Raw genomic sequence first — 22146 nt, 5'->3', positions numbered from 1 at the left:
ATCTACTTTTATTAAAAAAATTTATAAGTTATTTTTATTCTATCTTGAGTTTTAGTCGACTAACTACGAAAAGGTGTCTTAAATTAAAATTACGATATATCAAATTAAATATATCAATCTAATTTCATTAGAATTTTTTATAAGTTATTTTTATTCTATCTTGAAGAGTTATAGTAGACTAACTACGCAAGGGAGTCTTAAATTAAATTGACGATATATCAAATTAAATATATCAATCTAATTTCATTAGAATTTTTTATAAGTTAATTTTATTCTATCTTGAAGATTTATAGTAGACTAACTACGTAAAGATGTCTTAAATTAAACTGACAATATATGTAATTAAATATATCAATCTAATTTCATTAGAATTTTTTATAAGTTATTTTTATTCCATCTTGAAGAGTTATAGTAGACTAACTACGTAAGGGTGTCTTAAATTAAATTAACGGTTTTGAAAAATTTAAAACAGATAAACGGTTAAGGATTTAAGTTAGTTTTAATATTATGAATTCAAAATATCGTTAGCCACAGTCTGTCAAAAAGGAAAGTTTCGTGAAGGTTCTGCTTGTATGATAAAATATTTTGCAAACGATCCGTTTTAACTATGAAAAATTTTGTGAAGTGTCAGTTTTCGTAAGAAAATATTGTAAAAATAAATATATAAATAAATAAAAACTGCCTAAAGTCCATTAGCAGATCTAAATTATTCCATAAATGGTTCACAGATTAATAATAGTTAAAATTTAGTTATAGAAAGGTAAATAAATAGTTAAAGCCATGAAAAGATAAAAATTTTTGCACTGTTACGAGATATTGCTTTCTCAAAAAGTCCATAAATGGAGACAATTACGTTTATTTATTTATTTACTTTAAATAATTATTTCTCTCCAAAAAAGTCTTTACGAAATGTCGAAATGTTACACACTAATTGTTTCCTTCATGCGAATGAATAATAACTTCATTATTATCAAATAAAATAATTCCTCAAACCCTACACAATAGGTCACAGCAAAAGCTTTCCAGATGAAGAAGGAAACAATTATTTTTAATAAAAATAATTCAGTATTTTTTCAAGGAATAAAGAAAATAAATCAAAATAAACTAAAAGAAAAATGACTTCTTGGTAAAAGTGAGCAAAAATAAACAACTCACAAAAAAGCACCAATGGAACAAGACAAATTCTTGGATAAAATAATGTCAGGAGTTTGCAAGCAGCCTGACAAAGCAGACGAAGAAGAAAACCTGCCAAAAGCAGGGCTCCCTGTGACAAAGAATGATTGCTCGAAGAATCACTCAAATTGAGCCTTGCCCACAATGCCTCCATAAGAGTAATGATAAAAATATACGAATGAAAAAGTAAAAAAAAAAAAAAAATGCAAAAAAAGTAGCTTTCGAAGAAAATTGGAAAAATTCACAATAATATGTTTTTTCTAAGATCGATGATTATCTAAATGTTATGAGGAATGATTTGTTTAATCTGTTGTAAAAATACGGTGTACGACTTTTTATAGCCTTTGCGTCGGAAAATAGATTTAAAATTTAATGTCTCAATAATAATGCATGGATTCTTAACTGACTGTTTAATATTATTTGGTTTTTTACATAAATGCTACAATGTCACGATGTCTTCGAACAGTGATTCTCAACCACTGTGCAGCGGCACTTTTGTGTGCCGCCAAATTCTTAAAATATGTCGTCAAATATTAGAAATGATACAATAAAAATTATAATGCTTTTCTTTAAAAAAAATTATAAACAGTATATATATATAANATATATATATATATATACTGTTTATAATTTTTCCACGTTTTAACTGCGTGAACATCTTTGTGGGCGATTGTCTTGTCTCTGACAATCTTAAAAAATGTTGAAATAAGTAGGAAATTTAATGACTATTAAAATTATTAATTAAAAGAAAGCAAGCTAAATATTAACTTTCAAACTGAAATAAAAGCTAATCAATGAAGTAAGCTATGCAATCAATAGTTCTAAAAACAAATTAACAAAGGATAACTAACAAAAAAATAAGCTAACAATTAATAATTAGTAATATAACTAGTTAACAAAAAATCACAAAAAAATCATAATTAATGTTTAAAAAAACTAACAGTTAATTACTATAGAAAACAAGCTAACAATTAATAACTAGCAACAAAAAATTTTTTTTTACTAACTAATAAAAAATTAGTCGAAAAAATAATTAATCCCTTAATAAACGCGCTTTTGTAGTACATGTTATTTTATTTCACATTCAAAATTATTATCAAACTATTTAACACAGTGTATTATAGTTAAGTAAACAACTTTTCAACTAATTTTTCTCATTGTGTGCCGTCAAATTTCGAAATCGTTAAAAGTGTGCCGCCACAAAAAAAAAGGTTGAGAATCACTGGCTTAGAAGATAGATAGTTCGACTTCCAATCAGGTGAGCCGAGTTCGAATCCCAGTGAAGGCTAGTCGATACGAATTCCGCATCCAGCTAGCACCGACTACAGTGCTGACATAAAATATCCTCAGCGGTAGATGGATCATGGGTTAGAGTCCCCTTACCGTCAGACTAACCATAGCAGGTTTTCGTGGTTTACCTCTCCATATAAGGCTGTGGGTAGATCCATCAAAAAGTCCTCCACGAAGGCAAATTTCTCCCAATACTTGATCCAGGAGTTACGTTGTCTTCTGGGTTGGGTTCCAAATTACAAGGCTACGGAGTTGAACATTAGCAGTCGTAAACACCAAAAATTGGGTCGGCTGTTCAACGACGGTTATAAAATAAAAAATATATAAAATAAATGTTACAATGAAGCAAAAGAATAGGTTTTGACGTCGTACTCAACTGTGATTTGTCACTTTTCGATAGCATTTTTCTTTTTTCCTCTCCATCATATGAATTTGCAACCCAACCCTCCTTCATGTGCATATTTTTTACTTCATTTTTGACAAGGATTCTAATAACATGTATTAAGGGTTGTAGTTAAGGAACACCCAGTATTGCTTTATTCAGAACCAGATATTTTAGTCTAATGGTTTCAAAACAACAATTAAAAAAGGTTCGGATTATTAAATTTTATGTGAAAAATCTAAAAACTACCAAAATTTTAACAATGTGAGACTGCAAAACATCACCAAAGGAAACATATTTATAAAAGAAGAAAGTAAAAAGAAAAACTATTCCCAAAACTTCAAAATAGTTGCTCTATTTTCAGTTAAATTAAATTATTCATTCAATAATTGTTTCCACATCTAAGCAGCACTTCTGCATTATTTAAATTCATAGTTAATATTGATGATTTTAATAAACTACTTTCTAGTTTAAAAGGATAATTACTAAACATTTTCAAAAACTTTCTATAAATAAATAATTTTTGTTAATTCATTATTTTTAAGTATTACTTATACATCAGGCTATTTTAAAATCTCAATTGTACCAAAAGTTTAAATTAATTTTTGTTGATAATGAATCGCATTTTATGTGATAAATAATTCCTTTTTTTTATAGTTATTTTACTTCATTACTTGATTTAATTACTTAATTTTATTTAATTATTGAACTGATTTCTGAGGTACAGCTATGATATATTTCATTGTAATTGTTTCCTCTGTCGCTTAACTAAGTTTTAGAAAGAGTCTGTTAGTTTCAAAATAAAAATAAAAATAAAAATAAAAAAAACCTTAAAATTAATATAAAATTGGTTACAAAATTTGGTTCAAGTTACTGCTAGAACAGTTAGAAATAAATAAAAAAAAAACATAATAAAAATTAATAACTACTCATTTTTCCTTAAATCAATATTAGTGATTTATTACCTAATTTAAACAGGCATTTCTGATTTGCAACATTTTTTATGTAATAGAAACAAAACAAAATATAAATAAATAACTATAATAATATTTCAATAAGTTTCAAAAATGCACAACATTTTTCCAAAAATATACAATGCACTATTTGTTTTCACCAGCAAACCGAAAAACTGAAGAAACTAAAATTGAGCAAATAAATTTAAAACTTTTTTTTTAAAACTATCTTTCATAAGTTACGAATAGGTTAATATGCAGACCTTCGGTTGAACCTATTTTATCTCTTCCAATTTTATTTTCTGAAACAAGATTTAGAAGGGAACAAAATTGTTCTTTTACGACCTTACCTCAAAATCACAACAGCGGGATGTTCCAAAGAGGAGGGGGGGGGGTGAAAGAGGGAGTTAAGAGCCCCCTCCTACGGCCAAACAAAATATTCGCATTTATTTGGGGGGCAAAATAAATCTCTTCTACGTTATACTCATGAAAAAGAAGCCCCAAAATTTCGGTTTTTATTCCCTCTTTTTTTTTTCTAGCCTGAGAAAAAAAGCACCTTGCCACGTGATATATTTTTGAATTTATTGAGAAATTTACCTCAAAAAAGAAACTGATTTCATTTTTTAAAAAAAAAAATAAGGAATAGAGGTAGGACTTTGAAGGAAAAAAAAATGTTCTATGTTCTTTATATCTGTGGTTTCTAATATATTCGAGCTTAGTTGAGGAACGAAATGCTTTTAGAGATAACGCCACCAAGTCATAGAAGTTTACAAACAAATAAAAAAAAATATAAAAACAACTTTTCACAACTTTTGCAATTTATCTTATAACAGTGTAGAATCATCTTTAACTTAAGAATTATAGCACAAAAATAAGAAAAACACGAATGCGTTGATAACCCAAAAATGCATCAGAATGCATCAGTCAATGAAAAAAATTCATAGCCACCTTATATTGTTCAAATTAGAAATTTCAAGAAATAATAAGAGTTTAGTTCAATTATATTATATTCATAATATACTATATTTTTTACATGTATAACAGCCATGGTGGCTCAGGGGATAGAGCGTTCGCCTTTCAACGGGACGACCCAGGTTCGAATCCCAGTGATGGCTCGTCCATACAAATTCTGGACCTGGTTCGCATAGCGCCCATAGCGCTGAAGGAAGATATCCTCAATGGTAGACGGATAATGGCTTAGAGTCCCCTTGCCGCCAGGCTAACCGTGGTAGAATTTCGTATTTTTCCTCTCCATGTTCCAACCATCTTCCTCTCCATGTTCCAAATGAGAGTTAGTTCCATCAAAAAGTCCTCCACGAAGGCAAATTTCTCCCAATACCTGAGTCAGAAACTTTGCTTTCTGGATTGGGTTCAAAATTACAAGGCTACGGAGTTGAAAAGTAGTCATAAACCTAAAAACTGGGTCGACTGTTCAACGACGGTTATAAAATAAAATATATGTATAACAAGCTGAAATACGCATATACATGCATATATAACATGCAGGGTATTCAGCAATGATATGATTTCACTAAATATTATAATCTCTGACAAAAAGAAAGGCGAAAAATATGCATTTTGCGGACTTATTAATTTATATGAAGGAAAAATCAGGCTCTAGGCTACCAGGCACTTATCATTGTAGAAATTTATTGCGTTCCATTCAAGTTTGATCAGTGTACACATTACTAAAACATTTTTCCACAAAACTACATCTATACCTTACATTTCAAGTTACGCAGTAATCCAGTTCAAAGTACTTAGCGTACTATTTATAAGGCGTAATGCAATAAGAGCTACATATTCTTGCAAATTGGTTAAAAAATATATCACGCATTTAAAAAGTAGGAAATTTTTTAAAACAGATTTTTTAGAGACGAGCCACTTAGTTAGCAATGTTAAATGACTTTATTAGCTGCAATTTGAAAATCAATTCGAATATTACTTCAAATTAGTTATTTTATACTTACATAATAAAATAAATTGTTGTAAAACTGTTTTTTTTTCCTCCGTTTTTGATCAAAATAATAATAATAATAATAATTTTTAAAAAAATACCCTAATTTTTATTATACTTTATACAAATTAACCAAAAGCTCAAGCACTCATGTAAAGATTTTGGCAAAAGAACGTATAATTTATTTATCGTTTCAATTCATAGAATACCATAGAACATTTCCAATAAATATTTCTTTCACAGTTAAGCCCTTTAAAAGTTTTTATATTCTGGTACACAAATAATTTTGTTTCCTATTTCAAATTCCTGTTTCCCTTTTTGAAAAAAAACTCAGAAGTAACTGAAAATCTTTTTGTCGTGAAACTTCTTTGACGGCTTCTAGCATAAATTTAAGCAAAAGAGCATATAATTATCGTTCACATTCAATAAATACTACAGAACAGTTCTTTCACGGTTTAGCTCTTTAGAAGAAGTTATTTTGTTCTTCGCCGTCTAGAATTCACTTGGGAACTTTCACTTTCACTAGAGAACTGTAATTTATGTCTTCGACCATTAATTTTATTGATTTCAAAGATTACTTCTAGACTAAAGCGACATTGTTCGGAATCATGCCAAAAGTTGTCTGTTAGAAGGCGATCAAATAAAACTGCAAAATGGCACTTACTTTGATTCTAATCATTTACGATAATTTAATACTTTAATTGAAGATAGTATTTCGTTACACGCAACTTACGAGAATGGATATTAAAAGCAATTTTTATTCGACTCTCGGGCGAAATTGGAAGTACTCCAAAAATTGGAAATATCAGCGTTATTATTAACGATCTTCATTTCAAATTGCTGTGTGTCTGAACATTGTTTTTTGAAAAAATATTGAATGTCAGTATTTCCATTATGACTAGCCAGAACTCAATAATGTTTGTCATTTTGTTTAATTTTTAAACTCGATTTTATTTGACATTCTTAGCTGATTCCACATTGTTCGACACATTTCTTTACAATTGGATACCTGCAAGTAATGTCATCGTAGGTGATATTTGAGGATTCTGAAGCCAATCAGGTTCGACACACACGCGTGACGTCACTTGCAGGTATCCAATTAAATCTGATTTAAATCCCCTGGTTCGGTATAATTACTTCACTTCCTTACGAGTTACCAGTATCCAATTATGTATTACTGCTATCCAATTACCGAATTACCAGTATCGGTACCGAATTACCAGTATCCAATTCAATTATGTTTGGTATATTTCTTCGCCAACTTAACTTTGTTTTGCAAGATCATTAAAGTTTCAAGGGCTCTAAACATATCTATCCATTCGGGAGCCCATTTTCGAATAATTTTCGGAACAAAAGATTTGTAATTTGAATAATTTTTATAGGTTATTTTATTCCGAGAAGAAAAAACAAACGTAATATTATACAATAAAAGCTGTACTATATTATTAAGTTATAAAAGTTTAGGAAACAATACTATTTATTTTTAAAACTTAAACTTTTGTACTTAAACTTAAAATATGAACTGTTTACTTTAAAGAATGGGATATTTAGTAACATATTTGAAAATTTTTGAATTGGTGCCAGGCGCTTATTTCTTAACTTTTTCAACCAACACATACTCTTCATACTATTTAAATATTGAATCCTACATATTCAAATTTCAACATTCAAATTGAATTTAAAACAATGATTTAATTTCCTTTCCACAAAATTAATAAATTTTGTGGCTATATTTCGTTACAGGATGACATATAATATCAGAAGTTACCAGTCTTCAAAGTGACTGTGATCTACGACGGTACACCTGTATTAAATACCACCAGCCCACGTCTTGTGTGGCCATATTAATCTTCAATATAGTCTGGGTTTTCATTGAGCAAAGTTGGCGAGATATAAAACCGCCAATTCTCAGCGAGTTCCTACACGGTCGAGAGACAACGAATGTCAAATAATTGAAGGATTTATCGCCAAAAACGTCAGTGGCAGTCTTATAAACATAATATCACATATATTTAGGAGGTATTCCGGATATTAAAGACTCGCTACTATATGAACTGGGCACCTCCATAAAAAGGAATGAGGCCCGAGATTTTATGCGATATCCTTATAATCAGCAAGGGGATAAATGGGAGATGGCATAGACTGGGAAAGAATGTCAGATATATCCTTTTTTAAGGCCTCTCCGAACAAGCAAGTCTAAATATAGAGATATTATGAGGTTTACTTTCTTTTCCCCTAAGGCTGATTACGAAATAATCTTTAAGTCCTTCGTTAGTGAAGCTGGAGATATATATTGCACTTGAGTTCAAGTTGAGATTCCAAGCAAAGGAGAATGAGATATGCATGTATATTCAAAAATATTGTATAAATAGTATGCAAGTCCAGATAAAAGTTGCGTTAGATAAAAACTAAAATTGAGTATTAACAATAAAAGACTTGATTTGATTAAAGTTTAATGACCCATGAGTTGGCTAAGGTTTACTTTCTTTCTTCATTAAGGCTGATTGCGAAGAAATCTTAGTCCTTCGTTAATGAAGCTGGAGATAGATATATTGCACTTTAGCTCAAGTGAGTTGAGATTTCATGTAAACGATGATCAGATTTGTAAATATATTCAAAAATACTGTATGGAAAGCATGCAAGTTCGAATTAAAGTTATGATAAAAGTTACGGTAAAACTTAAGGTCTAAGTTATGTTAAGTCTAAACCGAAACTGTGTTTTAACAATAAAAAAAACTTAATTGATTGAACTTTGATTAAAGTTTAATGACCCATGACCTGGCTAAGGTTTACTTTCTTTCTTCATTAAGGCTGATTGCGAAAAAATCTTAGTCCTTCGTTAATGAAGCTGGAGATAGATATATTGCACTTGGGTTCAAGTGAGTTGAGTTTTCGTGTAACTATGATCAGATTTGCACATTGCACTTCAGTTCAAGTGAGTTGAGATTTCATGTAAACGATGATCAGATTTTCAAATATGTTCAAAAATATTGCATGGAAAGCATGCAAGTTCAAATAAAAGTTATGATAAAAGTTACGGTAAAACTTAAGGTATAAGTTATGTTAAGTTTAAACCGAAACTGTATTTTAACAATAAAAACTTGATTAATTGAATTTTAATGGCCTAGGAGCTGGACAAGGTTTACTTTCATCCTTCCTAAGGCCGATTATGAAATAATCTTGTTCTTTCTTTAGAGAAGTTGGAGCTAGGAAAAAGTGCAAGGAAATTGAGAGGGATTGCACTTGAGATGGAAATGAATAAGTAGGGATGCTTTGCACTTGCAGGTAAAAGAAACTCAAATATATCATGTTCAAAAATATTTTATAAATAGCACGCAAGTTTAGATAAAAGAAAAGGGCAAATTAATGTTTGGTTAAAACTGAACAATACAAGACTTGATTGATTAAAGTTAAATGGTCTCGGATGCTGCTGTTCTGCACCAAATTGAAAGCAAAATAGGAATCATACGTACTAAAGGTGCAATTAAACGCGGCAAGTAACAAACTAAAAAACTATGTTTGATTGATTAAAAATTTATTCTCAGAAAAATCAGTTCAAAGCGGAACCACAAAAGGCACCTTACCTTAATATTATGGTTCATAAGATGCAAATTTGCTGCAACCTTAATTTAGTGATATCAGATTTTTGTTTATGTTAAACCTTAGTATCGTAAAATCAAGTTTAAGAATAAGAGTTACGATAATATGGTTCAAATTAGTACCATATTAAGGTTGCAGAAATTTAGACCTCTTCCGTTTCATTTGATACCTTCTTCCACCGACTCTTTCCTAATATCGTCATTATCGAATCATTCCCAATTTCGTTATCATTTAAATGAATGTAAGTTATTTCTTAATAATTATATTTTAATATTGCAATTGTTTGTCTACAGTGCAACGTTTCTTCCATAAACTTAAATAGTTCATAGATATTTTTCCAAGTTAATATCTTGTTACGAAAAAAATAAATAAAATACGAATTGTTGCAAAATTTGAAATTAATAAAAAAGAAATGTAAGGGAGGGGAAAAAAAAGGAAAGAGTAAAAGAAAGAAAACAACTTTGCGAATATCAAAAGAAACACAGTTCCAAATTTTCTTCCCCTTACAGTGGCAACGATACAAGCCAACTTCAGAACAAAAAATTTTTATATTCAACAAAAAGAAAAAATGTTTTTTCATTGAAAATTTTATAATAAGATTAGAAAAACAATACTTTTTCAAAACGAAAAACACTGCACGAAATTTAAACATATTCCAACTATCTCTTCCCTTCCAAAACTAAATCGACCACAAGGGGAAGCATGATAAATTCACCTGCCCTTTTACCCTCCCAATGCCCCGAAAACAAAACTGGATCCGGAAATTCAACCAGAAAGCTACAATAGAAACGGGAATCATAACATTTCCCAACAACCCAACCAAAACCAGATTCAAAATCAGATTTCCCACCTACGAGCATGCACAAAATCGGGTTATCGCACACAAATGCAGTTCCCCTAACAAATTCCTAAACAAGCGACGAGAAACTTCCTTATCAACAAACCAATTGTGCTATCCGCTCCCTTTTATACTGCTCCCTAAATTTGGATTCGAACGTGGGTAAGCGATTTACGGGGAATATATCTCCAGGGTTAGGGGTGGAGGAGGCAAACATGGGTGAGGAAAACAAAAGTGTGAGCTTCCGTTCTGGAGTTTCCGTCATTAACTACTTCCTCATTTACGGAAAAGTCTCCCGTAATTTTACAGGATAGAGAAGAAGAATGATTCGGGAGAGATTGAATCGAACATCCGGTCCTTTTTATTCCTTGATCTCTTTTCTGTGGGTGTATCACTGGAGGATTTATTTCACCGCAGGAATTCGTTTTATTTTTGTTCCAATTCTTTTTTTCTTTTTCTATTCCTCGAAGTAAATACTGGATTTCTGGCAAAGAATAAAACACGAGCCTGATAAATACCGTTTGGTAGTAGAATGGAAATAGATAATTAAATTGATAACTCGTATGTAAAGAGTGTTAAGGTAAAGTGCAAGAAAGTCTTACCGTAAAGAGCAAAGATAATCTTACAAAGTGTAAAAAAGTCAAAGCTAAAATAAATATGGCAATAAAGTGCAAGAAGATAAATAAAAAAAAGGGCCTTAATATGAAGAAGAAAAAAAATCGAACTCCAGGAAAAAATAGAGTCTTACTCGTATCAATCTGGTTATTAAGCAAAAACAAGTGTTACATAGCTTTTAATGGAATAAGTTAGGGAAAAAAAAAACACAGCTCCTAAAATGGAATAAAAAACAAGTTTTAAGTCAGCTGTTACAATGGGGGAAACTAATTGAACAACCACAGTGAAATACAAAAAGAAATCAAGTATAAGGGGGATTAAATACGAAAAGAAATTAAGTATAAGGGGGATTAAATACGAAAAGAAATCAAGTATAAGGGAGATTAAATACCAAAAGATATTAAGTATAAGAAAGATTAAATACGAAAAGAAATCAAGTATAAGGGAGATTAAATACCAAAAGAAATCAAGTATAAGAGAGATTAAATACGAAAAGAAATCAAGTATAAGGGAGATTAAGTACGAACTCATTACTACCATAAATTAAGAAGAGAACTAACGATAAAGAGAGAAACAAATTGAACTAAAACGATGTCATAAAAAACAAATTTAATTACGGCCGAAAATTGGAAGTGTATTCAATAACTTCAAAAGAATAAACTAACTCAAGTATCACTGGGATAAGAAACGAACTCAAGTATACTACAATGAAATAATAAGCTAACTCGACTGCTGCAGTGAGAAAACCGAAACACAGTTCGATATGAAATAAACTCAAGTACAAACTGGGATAAGAAACGAATACAAATATCCCCCGCAAGGATACAAAAAGAACTTAACTACCACAGATGGATAAGAAAAGAACTAAACTACCATAATGGAATAACAAGTTAACTAGACAACTGCAATGAGAGGCACAAACTTAACTACAATAGATGGATAAGAAAAGAACTCAACTACCATAATGGAATAACAAGTTAACTCGACAACTGCAGTGAGAGGAACAAACTTAACTACCACAGATGGATAAGAAACGAACTCAACTACCATAATGGAATAACAAGTTAACTCGACGACAACTGCAATGAGACGAACAAACTTAACTACCACAGATGGGTAAGAAACGAACTCAAACTGCTTTTGAAAAATAAGGTAACTCAAAGGATTCAAATGAGAAACGAATTAACTGCTAAAATTAACTAGTAATAGACGTAATTGGATTGATATTAAACATAGCATTTAGAAATGAATGGAACGCTACATTTTTAGATCAACAATTCATAAAAATTCTGTGAGTTTACTTCTCAATCTCAGTTAAGTACAACACTCTCTATATAAACATGGTTCATGGAAGTTAAGGCTCCAAAATTTTAAGATCAACGACATGATGATCTTTTAATTGCGAATCTAACATACGCCGATATAAGACACCAATTTTCCACAATGACAAGCTTTGTACTTTAACCACTGTGAGTTAGGGAATCTCTGTAAACTCATTCGAAACAGTTCAGGCACACAATGCAATTAGGATTTAAAGCTTTGTTTTACTTCGAATTTTCGAAAAAAACTAAGATAAGAAGAAAAAAAAATAAAAATAAAGAATTTTGTTTAAATACTATTTTTATATCAGCGAAGAGGGAATAAAAAGACAACTTAATTTCTCACCTGTTCGTAAAATCGAACGCAAACGATTGTCATCTTTCAGATCTCGGAACTCAATTAAAAGGCAGGTCCATCTGTTGCTTTATTTCCAATATCGCTTACACCCTCTGGAGGTAGGAATTGTCTGATAATGCAATTCCCGACGAATAACACACCAGACGACACCATTTTTTTTGCGACCCCTATCTTCCTCAACCCCAGACTTATATGCAATTAAGTATATAAAGAGTGCCCCGGGAGTCAACGGTGATCAGGGGAATCTCAGCTGAAAGGAACCAACTTTTTATTTCCGCTCTGAAAATATTATATAGAAATTCCATTCGGGGGGTGAATAAAAGGAGTCTGTATTGATACAGAAAAATGGATTTTTTTCCCTTCTTTTTGCTTTAAAAATATGTTTTGTAGTTTTTTTTTCTTGAGACAAGAAAGAAATGTGATTCTCTGGGGGTTAAAAAAAAGTCTCACTTTGGAATAAAGGAAAGAAAAAAAGTTCTTTATATAATAGAGGCAAAAACTTATCAAAATAAGAAATGTAAAACTCTTTCTAAAGAAGTGCATCACATTTTGGAGGATGTATAACATTTAATGGATATTTTTTGGTACATGTTTAAATTTTGGAAAAACTTTTAAATACTTCAGGAAATTCTTTGGAAAAATCGCATCATAATGTGTATTTAATTTTAAATTTAAATTTACAAGTGAAAGATTAAAATCAGCGAATCCATGGAACAACTTTCGCATTCTCAACCATATGAGTTCAGATATTAAGCGTGCCAAAATTGTTTTTTTATTAATTTATTAAAAAAGACATTAAAAAGAAATTTGAAAAAACTTATGTACAGCTGATTTCGAATTAATATGCCTGACAAATACATATTGAATAATAAATATTTTTTTAAAAAAAATATAGAAATCAGCAAAATAAAACGGATAAACGGAATCAGCGGGAAAAAACTGTAGTATTTAGCAAAAATCCTTATAGATTAATACACTGTTTTTCGCTGTTTGCTTAATATAGTCTTTAATGACTAGGCATGTCAATATTGTTTCTTTTCACATCAATTTCGTGTTCTGAAATGTTTCCATTGGATTGTGATGTCCATTAGATTGAGATCATTCTGAAATGTTTCCACTGGAAAGTGATTATGCCCAAACATGTGATTTAAATCAGATTTAATTGGATACCTAAATTTTGAATCAGCAAATTCACGCGTGTACAGTGTTCCAAAAAAATTAATAAATAAAAAAAGGGACCACCCTGAATAACTTTTGATCTAATAATCGGATCTTCACTTTCTAGGACTCATTCTTAATTATTCGAAGGTGTGACATCTAATATGCTAATAAATTAGTGAAGACGATATTTTAAGTTACGAAATCAGACACAAAAACTTACTTTCTCTGAATAAACATACCCTTTTTTAAATGGATTTGGATTTCTGTCACCTAAAATATAGGGGGTAGCAGCGATATGGGAAATATGGTCTCCATAGTTTGGTTAATATGGCGATCAAAAGTTTGGACTCAATGTTAATTTTACCTTTTGCGTATTTCACCATATCTCGAGAACTTTTTAAGCTAATAGAAATATTTTGCACAAAGTTAAAAAATTCATTTTTTCCAAGATAACAGCGTACAAAACATAACTTTTAGTAAATATTTATTATTTTATTAAATAATAGTTTAAAAAAATTTGAATTGTAAGGTATACAATTTTTTACATCATTTTAAAGTATGCAATTTTACAACGCAAAATACAAAATTTGAGGGATTCACGATTCAGTCATATAATTTTATAATTAAGCATAATAATAACTACCCATCATAATAAATGTTATATTCTAATCTCATATTTTACAAAGTGAGTCTCATATTTATTAGAAACCTTTTCACTAACAGAAATTCCCTTTGTAATAGTAAAACAATTTTACGATTCTTTTAATATTACAAAGAGACAAATCAACATACTGACATATTAAAAAATGGACATCTACTTCTCAAAGTATTAATAAACTGGTGGTGAATGGCCAAGGAGTTATTCGAATTCAAGAAGTTATTCGCAATGGATTTCAGTTTTAATTTCAAGAAGTTATTCCTAATAGATGTCAGTTCTAATTTTAAAAAGTTAATTGCAATAAATTGCATTCATTATTTTTTTTTATACTGTTCAATATATTTCGGTTGCAAATTTACATAAATATTTAAATATTTACAACCAACATATTGACACAAATCAACATATTGACATATTAACCAATTGACATATACTTCACAAAGTATTAATAAAATGGTGGTGAAATTTATAACCATTAATAAACTGGCGGTTAAATTTATAACCAAGTAGTTATTCGAATTCAAGAAGTTATTCGCAATGGATTTCAGTTCTAATTTCAAGAAGTTATTTGTAATAGATGTCAGTTCTAATTTTAAGAAGTTATTCGCAATAAATTTCATTCATTACTTTTTTTATACTGTTCAATATATTTCGGTTGCAAAATTACATAAATATTTAAATATTTACAACCAACATATTGACACAAATCAACAAATTGACATATTAACCAATTGACATATATTTCACAAAGTTTTAATAAACTGGTGGTGAAATTTATAGCCAAGAAGTTATTCGAATTCAAGAAGTTATTTGCAATGGATTTCAGTTCTAATTTCAAGAAGTTATTTGTAATAGATGTCAGTTCTAATTTTAAAACGTTATTTGCAATAAATTTCATTCTTTTTTTTAAAAAAAATACTGTTCAATATAATTCGGTTGCAAAATTACATAAATATTTAAATATTTACAACCAACATATTGACACAAATCAACATATTGACATATTAACCAATTGACATATATTTCACAAAGTATTAATAAACTGGTGGTGAAATTTATAACCAAGAAGTTATTCGAATTCAAGAAGTTATTTGAAATGGATTTCAGTTCAATTTCAAGAAGTTATTTGTAGTAGATGTCAGTTCTAATTTCAAAACGTTATTTGCAATAAATTTCATTCTTTTTTTTTTATACAGTTCAACATATTTCGGTTGCAAAATTACATAAATATTTCCAACCACTGTGCCAGAAAAGTACCAGTAGCTTCATCATCACAAGGTAACAAATCCTTACAAACTCTACCACCTAACAAAGCAAAATAAATAAATAAAAATGGCACCCAAACAAATTGCTTCCAGGAAGACTGATTGCTACATCCCTAAGGTGCTTTTCGGGTGCTGAAACTCCCATTTGGCGATAGACATCAACGTTGATGATGATCTGGGAAACCGATAACTGAATCACAGGGATTGGTCCAAGGGATCTGGAAAGATAGACTGCCTCGTTTATAATCCTAGTTGGCGACAAGAGGAAATGACTAGGAGAGAGCCCCCTGCTCCAGTTAATAATTACACACCTGATACAAAAGGCACATCAGATTGAGAAAAAGAAATGACAAACCTTGTCGTTGGCAACGGTCTATTAGGGAAGATGACAAGCGAGATATTGAATGATGTGGTTGGTGAAACTAGTAATTTTGAGATAGTTTGGAACATGTTTGGGCCATTTGTTATGAATTTTGTGTGTGCACGCCCTGTTTTGTGTACTAGGTAAACAAAGCGGTGTTTTGAAAGGTCAAGGTATATGCCGCTTAAATATTAAAAATAAAGGGTAATGTTACGTAGATTTTTTCCATCGTAGTTTTAAATTTAGAAATGAAATTTAGCATTAAGTGATCGCGTGATTTATGGTGATGGTAATTTATGACTAAATATCCGTCTTGTTTTTCTGCGCGAGGTAAAAAAAAATGGTCAAAGTTCAATAAAAATATATAGATCATTTATTGAAGAATAGCTGTTTTTATTAAATTCAAGTTTAGACTTGCGAGCTACAGAATTTTACTTTTGTTATTTATGAGACAGAACTAGTTTATCCAGGGATGCTACTGCTTCGCTTTCTGGAATAATTTTAATAAAGTGGTAGCGCCGGGATAGCCTGGTCGGTAGGGCGCTGGGCCCATATCCAAGAGGTCGTGGGTTCGATCCTCGCCGGCCGAAGACTCCCCGTGTAGTAAATGGAGACTGATGCACGTTAAATCTGTCGAGTCTCAAAGTCCTCCATGTTCCCATAACAAATCAATACCTATGGGGGTAATGATCCAGGAGTTTCCTTGTCTTCTGGATTGGTTCAAAATTACAAGGCTACGGAGTTGAACGTAAGTAGTCGTAAACCCATGAAATTAGGTCGGCTGTTCAACGACGGTTATAAAATAAAATAAAAAAAATAAAGTGGTAGCAAATTATATATAGTAAAATTCCTCAAAGAAGGATAGTCAAGCCTACTTTTTAGTAGAGTAACCAGTAGATGAATGTTTTAACGTTGCATTTTAGATGATACTTATAATTTTTGATATTTAGTGGTGCGAAAATTACTTAAAATGAAAAATACTAAACTAAAAGTAACTTAAATTTCGCTAACACTAGAAAATACTATTTTACAAAGCGGAGCAAGTTGGCATCTCTGGTTTATCACCAAATCGTTTTATAACTTACACGAAAATAGAACTTATCGATTCTATTTCAATAATAATTACTTTTCTTTTCCTTACCTGGCTTACAAATTATTATTATACTGGGTGTTTATAAATTCCCGGACCCATTTTGATGTTTAATAGCTCATAAAATAATGAAGATATAAACAAACTCATGGCAGTTATTGAAGGAATAACTCGTGGAACCTGTAAAAGTGACCACCGGGGTAAAGTGAGCACCTGAGTAAGGTGACCATTTTCTACAAGTTTTATTTAAAGAGTCTTCATAAAGTGACCACCTCTATATAGTGACCATTTGACTTGGGCCCGAGGGTGGTCAATTTAGACAGGTTCCACTGTATTTTCCTTTTCAGGTTTGAATATCTTTACTTTTGTAAATATCGTCTGCGGGTGTGGTTAATTTCAGATAATTTCATTTTCCAGTCTAAATATCTTTACTTTTCTAAATATTGTCTGCTTATTAATTGCATTTTTCTCTCTTTTGTTTTTGGCAACTATTGCAATGTTATATTTACTTTTGATGTGTTTGTTCCATGTAGTACTGTTCTATGTGTTTTATTCGAGCGGATATTAAGAAGATTGTATACACCGACATGCTTGCCGCTACCTAGCGTAAATTGACTATCGACTTGATATTCTCCGTGCGACGAAGGGGCACACGTGGAGTTCATTGACAAGGGTCATGAAACTTTTTGAGTCTATCTAACCATTTACGTTATTGATTTTAAATCTATCTTTATTATTTTATGAGTTATTAAACATCAAAATGGATCCGGGACCTTATAAATACCCTGTATTTAAGAAGTCTAGTCGCAATGCAAATGCAATATTATAGGAATTAATGGAACATAAAGGTATATAGTACAACAAATTAAAAAGCATAAAATCAAAATTATTGTTATTTTAGCGTCTCAAAAGTGCTTATACGATCCTTAAGGGTTGGTAATTTGAAATTATCGAAGTTATAAAGATTCTGTAACGATTAAAATTGAGTAGATCAACTTTTCCGATCTAATTCTGGAACCATCACTAATATTATGGCAATATTTTTTGCTAGCAAACAGTAAACATCAGATTAAACAATATTTCAAAATACATTCAAAGTAAAAATTGTGTTAATTATTAAATATATAAGCTAATCAAAAATATTTGCTTTTATAATGTAAAAACAGAAATAGAACTTTATTGTACACTTTTTTCACAATTTAAATTATCTGCTGCTGCAACCACAACAAAGAAATAAATAAAAATTCAAATGCAATATTTCAAGTTCCAAACAGCTACAATGATATAAGAATATGCATAATTTTTACATAATCACCCAACATCTTCGTGGTTTGAAATTCGAATTGAAAACAACAATAAAATACTTTCACGGGTCGTTACAAAATTCGAAATAAACTAATAGCGAAAAGAAACACGGAATGCATGAAAACAAACGTGTCACGGGTTCGTAAATTAAAACTTTCTCTGCGAGTTGCCGCTTTTCAAGTGCACGGCCGTCATTTAAATGCAGCACAAGTACACCTACTTCGTCCTTATCGACGGCAGTTCCTTTGTTTTAAAAGTATCAGGAGCTTTGAAATTACGAGAATGTCGCTGTGTGGTGCTGATGCGAGTTGTTCTTGGCTATCTTCAAAAAGCAACACACGTTGGGGGAAATATTAAGGTCATTCACCTGATGTGAAGGTCAAAAGAGCGTAAAAACGCGCGCAAGCACCGCCCGCACCCTTGGTCACACATTGGCGGTTAGGTAAACAAAAATAGAAAGATACTAGAACGCTGCTGGTCGATAGGCTGAAAATAATGATTGTTTACTTTCTTAAGCAGCGAAAAAAGGTAAAATAACTGAGCCAGTTTTTTTAGTTTTTTTCTTCATTTAAGACTGAATTTTTTGATTGAACTCTGAAAACGAAACGTCATCTACTAAGTAATTGATGAAGGAATTTAGTACTTTATATAATTATCGTTTCTTACGATTGATTTTGTTCACTTGCTCATAAAAAAAAATTAAATATGTGTAATATGTGAAAAGCATGCATAGTCATTAGAATTTTTAAGCTAAGTATGTGTCAGTTTTTTTTCTTCCCTATGCAATAATTATAACAAAAATAATTACTTTTATAGCAAAATCGATTAGAGAAATTATTTGAAAAACTTAATCACTTATATATTAAGTCGAATCTGTTAAGTTTTTTAATACACGTCACAAAAGTTCTACGGGATCTTGAGAATACGAAGAATATAGAACAGGGGTCTTTTTAGACTCTTCACAAAATATTTTAACTCAAAAACGGACCCTTCACAAAATATTTTAACCTAAAAACGGACCCTTCACAAAATAATTTTTCTTTTAATTGGATCCTTCATAAATTTGCTTATCTTCATTATTGTTTTGTTAATCGAATAAACCCTTTCCAGGACAGAAAACAAGAAAGATGGATGTAAACGAATTAAGTTTTGTCTTCGGCAGACGATTCTTCCATTATTCGTCCGAAATGAATACTCTGTGTCCAGCAGTATAGGCTAAATACTAAATATTTGTATGTTGCATCTCTAGATTAGAAGCAGCAATAGCTGTTTATTTCTGAAAATTTAATATTTTTCATTATACAATTTAAAAACTCCTTGAAAAAGTTTTTTGCAATAACCAAACCCTATTTGCACAAATTCATAAAAGCGGGACCCTGGTTGAAAGAATGTTAGTAATTTTTTCACAATTTCACTAAAACCGGACCTTTCACAGAATGTCTGGACAGACCCCTGTAGAATACGAAGAGCAAACCATACCATATACTTTTCAAATATATTTAAAGCCGATCATTTATTGGTTACCTCCGACAGGAGTAAACACAAAATAAATAAATAAATCTGCAACAAGAAAGTAAAAAACGAAAAAAAAAAACATGATATAAAACGTAAACATTCAATATTTCACGCACAACATTAGTCAGTTTTTACTGCACATAGCATGACCCAAAGGAAAGAGCACATTTACAGGGGCTATCAGTGAAAATGAAAGTATGAAATGTATCAAAGCACTATTATTCACAGGAACAAAAGAGATCGCGAAATGCAAATAACGAATATATAATAAATAATCGGGACAATTATCAGTTTTCATTGCAAAATGCAGAACACTTAAGGGCAAAGTACAATAATAAGGAGAAAAAAAAGCATAAAATGCAAATAACGAATATTTAATATTTTAAGATGGACATTTGTCAGTTTTCACTGTTAAATACATGACACAAAGGAAAAAGCGCATTCGCAGGGGCAAAAAAACCATAGAATGCAAATAACGATTTCAAGCTGGACATTTATCAGTTTTCACTGGTAAATACATGAGACAAAGGAAAAACCACATTCGCAGGGGTAAAAGAAACCATAAAATGCAAATAACGATTTCAAGCTGGACATTTATCAGTTTTCACTGGTAAATACATGAGACAAAGGAAAAAGCACATTCGCAGGGGCAAAAGAAAGCATATAAAATGAAAATAAAGAATATTTAATATTTAAAGCAGGACATTTGTCAGTTTCCGCTGTTCATGACAGAAAAGAAAAAGCGCATTCGCAGGGGCAAAAGATACCATAAAATGCAAATAACGATTTCAAGCTGGACATTAATCGATTTTCACTGGTAAATACATGAGACAAAGGAAAAAGCACATTCGCAGGGGCAAAAGAAAGCATATAAAATGAAAATAAAGAATACTTAATATTTAAAGCAGGACATTTGTCAGTTTTAGCTACTAAATCCATGACACAAAGGAAAAAGCACATTCGCAAGGGCAAACGAAAGCATAAAATGCAAATAACGAATATTTATTACTCTCAAAACATTTGACAGTTTTCACGGAGCAACGTATGGCACAAAGGAAAAAGCACATTCCCAGGAGTTAACGAAAGCATGAAAGTAAATTACGAATTTTCAATATTTTAAGCGGGACATTTGCCATTTTTCAATACTCACGTAAGAGAAAAAGCACATTCTCAAGGGCAAACGAAAGAATAAATTGCAAATAACGAATATTTAATATTTTAAAGCGGGACATTTGTTTTGACAGTACAAAAAGGGATGCACAAAAGGGACAACCGGTGAAAAACACATATTGCACAAAGTTTCATTGAAATTAACTTAAAAAAAAAATAATAAATAAATAAATAAGCAAGGAAAATAAATCAAAAATATTTAGCATTTTAAGTAAAGCATTTCTGCTAAAACTTGTTGTGAGCCAGGAACGGGGGAGAAGCAGGTTAAGGTTCCACAATTTCTTGACCAACGGCTGGACCATATAATCACACTTTTAGTCACAAAATTGAGGTATATCTCGTTACAAATACTTAATTACTTACATTCAGAGTAAGTAAATAACAGTAAGTACCAATATATATATATACACAAACACACACAAAACTGACGGCATTTCAAAGATATGACAAAAATAGATTAGCAATGACGGAAATTCTTTATTTTTGAGACAGCTAAAATTAAAATTTTTATCTGAGTAAACGATAAAAGCGTCTTGCAACTTATAAACTGATAATAAAGTGTAATATCCAAACAGAGTGTGCTTTATGATAACATCATCTGACTCATTAGATAAGACAAAAAGGAACATAAGAAAAATTTTCCGTTAAATATGTTTTGTTTATATAAACCGTTGAAGAAACGAGTGAAATATTTATAGATATCTCTTGAAAAAATATCACCCATTTCCGTTTTATATTTAAATGAAAAATTAGTGAGAAAAAAATTAAATCAGAGTTAAAAATAAACAAATTTTATCCAAATTAACTAATTTGAACTACTACAATTTAATTTGTTGAAACCACAATTTCAAATGAATGGATTAAAATCAGTATCTAAATTCATCAATATATATGATGCCAAATATGATAAGGTCATTTATACTATTTGTTAAAAAAAATTTTTTTTGAATAAAATATACAAATCAGTATATTAGAATCATCAACTAATTTAAATCATCTCAATAAATTAAAAATATTACAATCAATAATTCATATCAATGTTAAAACCCCTACACACCCAGATGAGCTTATTTCATTTAAATAAAGAACCAACTTAACGAAAAAACAATCAAAAAAAAAATTATACGAATTAGTTG

The 22146-nt window shown here is 30.5% G+C and overlaps 1 protein-coding gene across 3 annotated transcripts in view; it reads right to left on the bottom strand.

The window, feature by feature from the left end:
* LOC107451127 (caskin-2) overlaps positions 1–22146 on the bottom strand; it is a 338548-nt gene that overhangs the window by 261581 nt on the left and 54821 nt on the right. Inside the window, exon 1 of one of the 3 annotated variants that reach the window (XM_071186767.1) lies at positions 12474–12685. The exons of the other annotated variants lie outside the window; for them this stretch is intronic. The gene's annotated coding sequence lies outside the window, so the exon portion shown is untranslated. Of the gene's footprint in view, positions 1–12473; positions 12686–22146 lie in introns of those variants that run through there. 3 annotated transcript variants of the gene reach the window in all.

This window comes from Parasteatoda tepidariorum, chromosome 10 (assembly GCF_043381705.1).
Source record: "Parasteatoda tepidariorum isolate YZ-2023 chromosome 10, CAS_Ptep_4.0, whole genome shotgun sequence".
Classification (NCBI taxonomy): Eukaryota; Metazoa; Arthropoda; class Arachnida; order Araneae; family Theridiidae; genus Parasteatoda; species Parasteatoda tepidariorum.
Note: the sequence above shows the minus strand (reverse complement) of the source record. Positions and strands in the feature narration are given on the sequence as shown.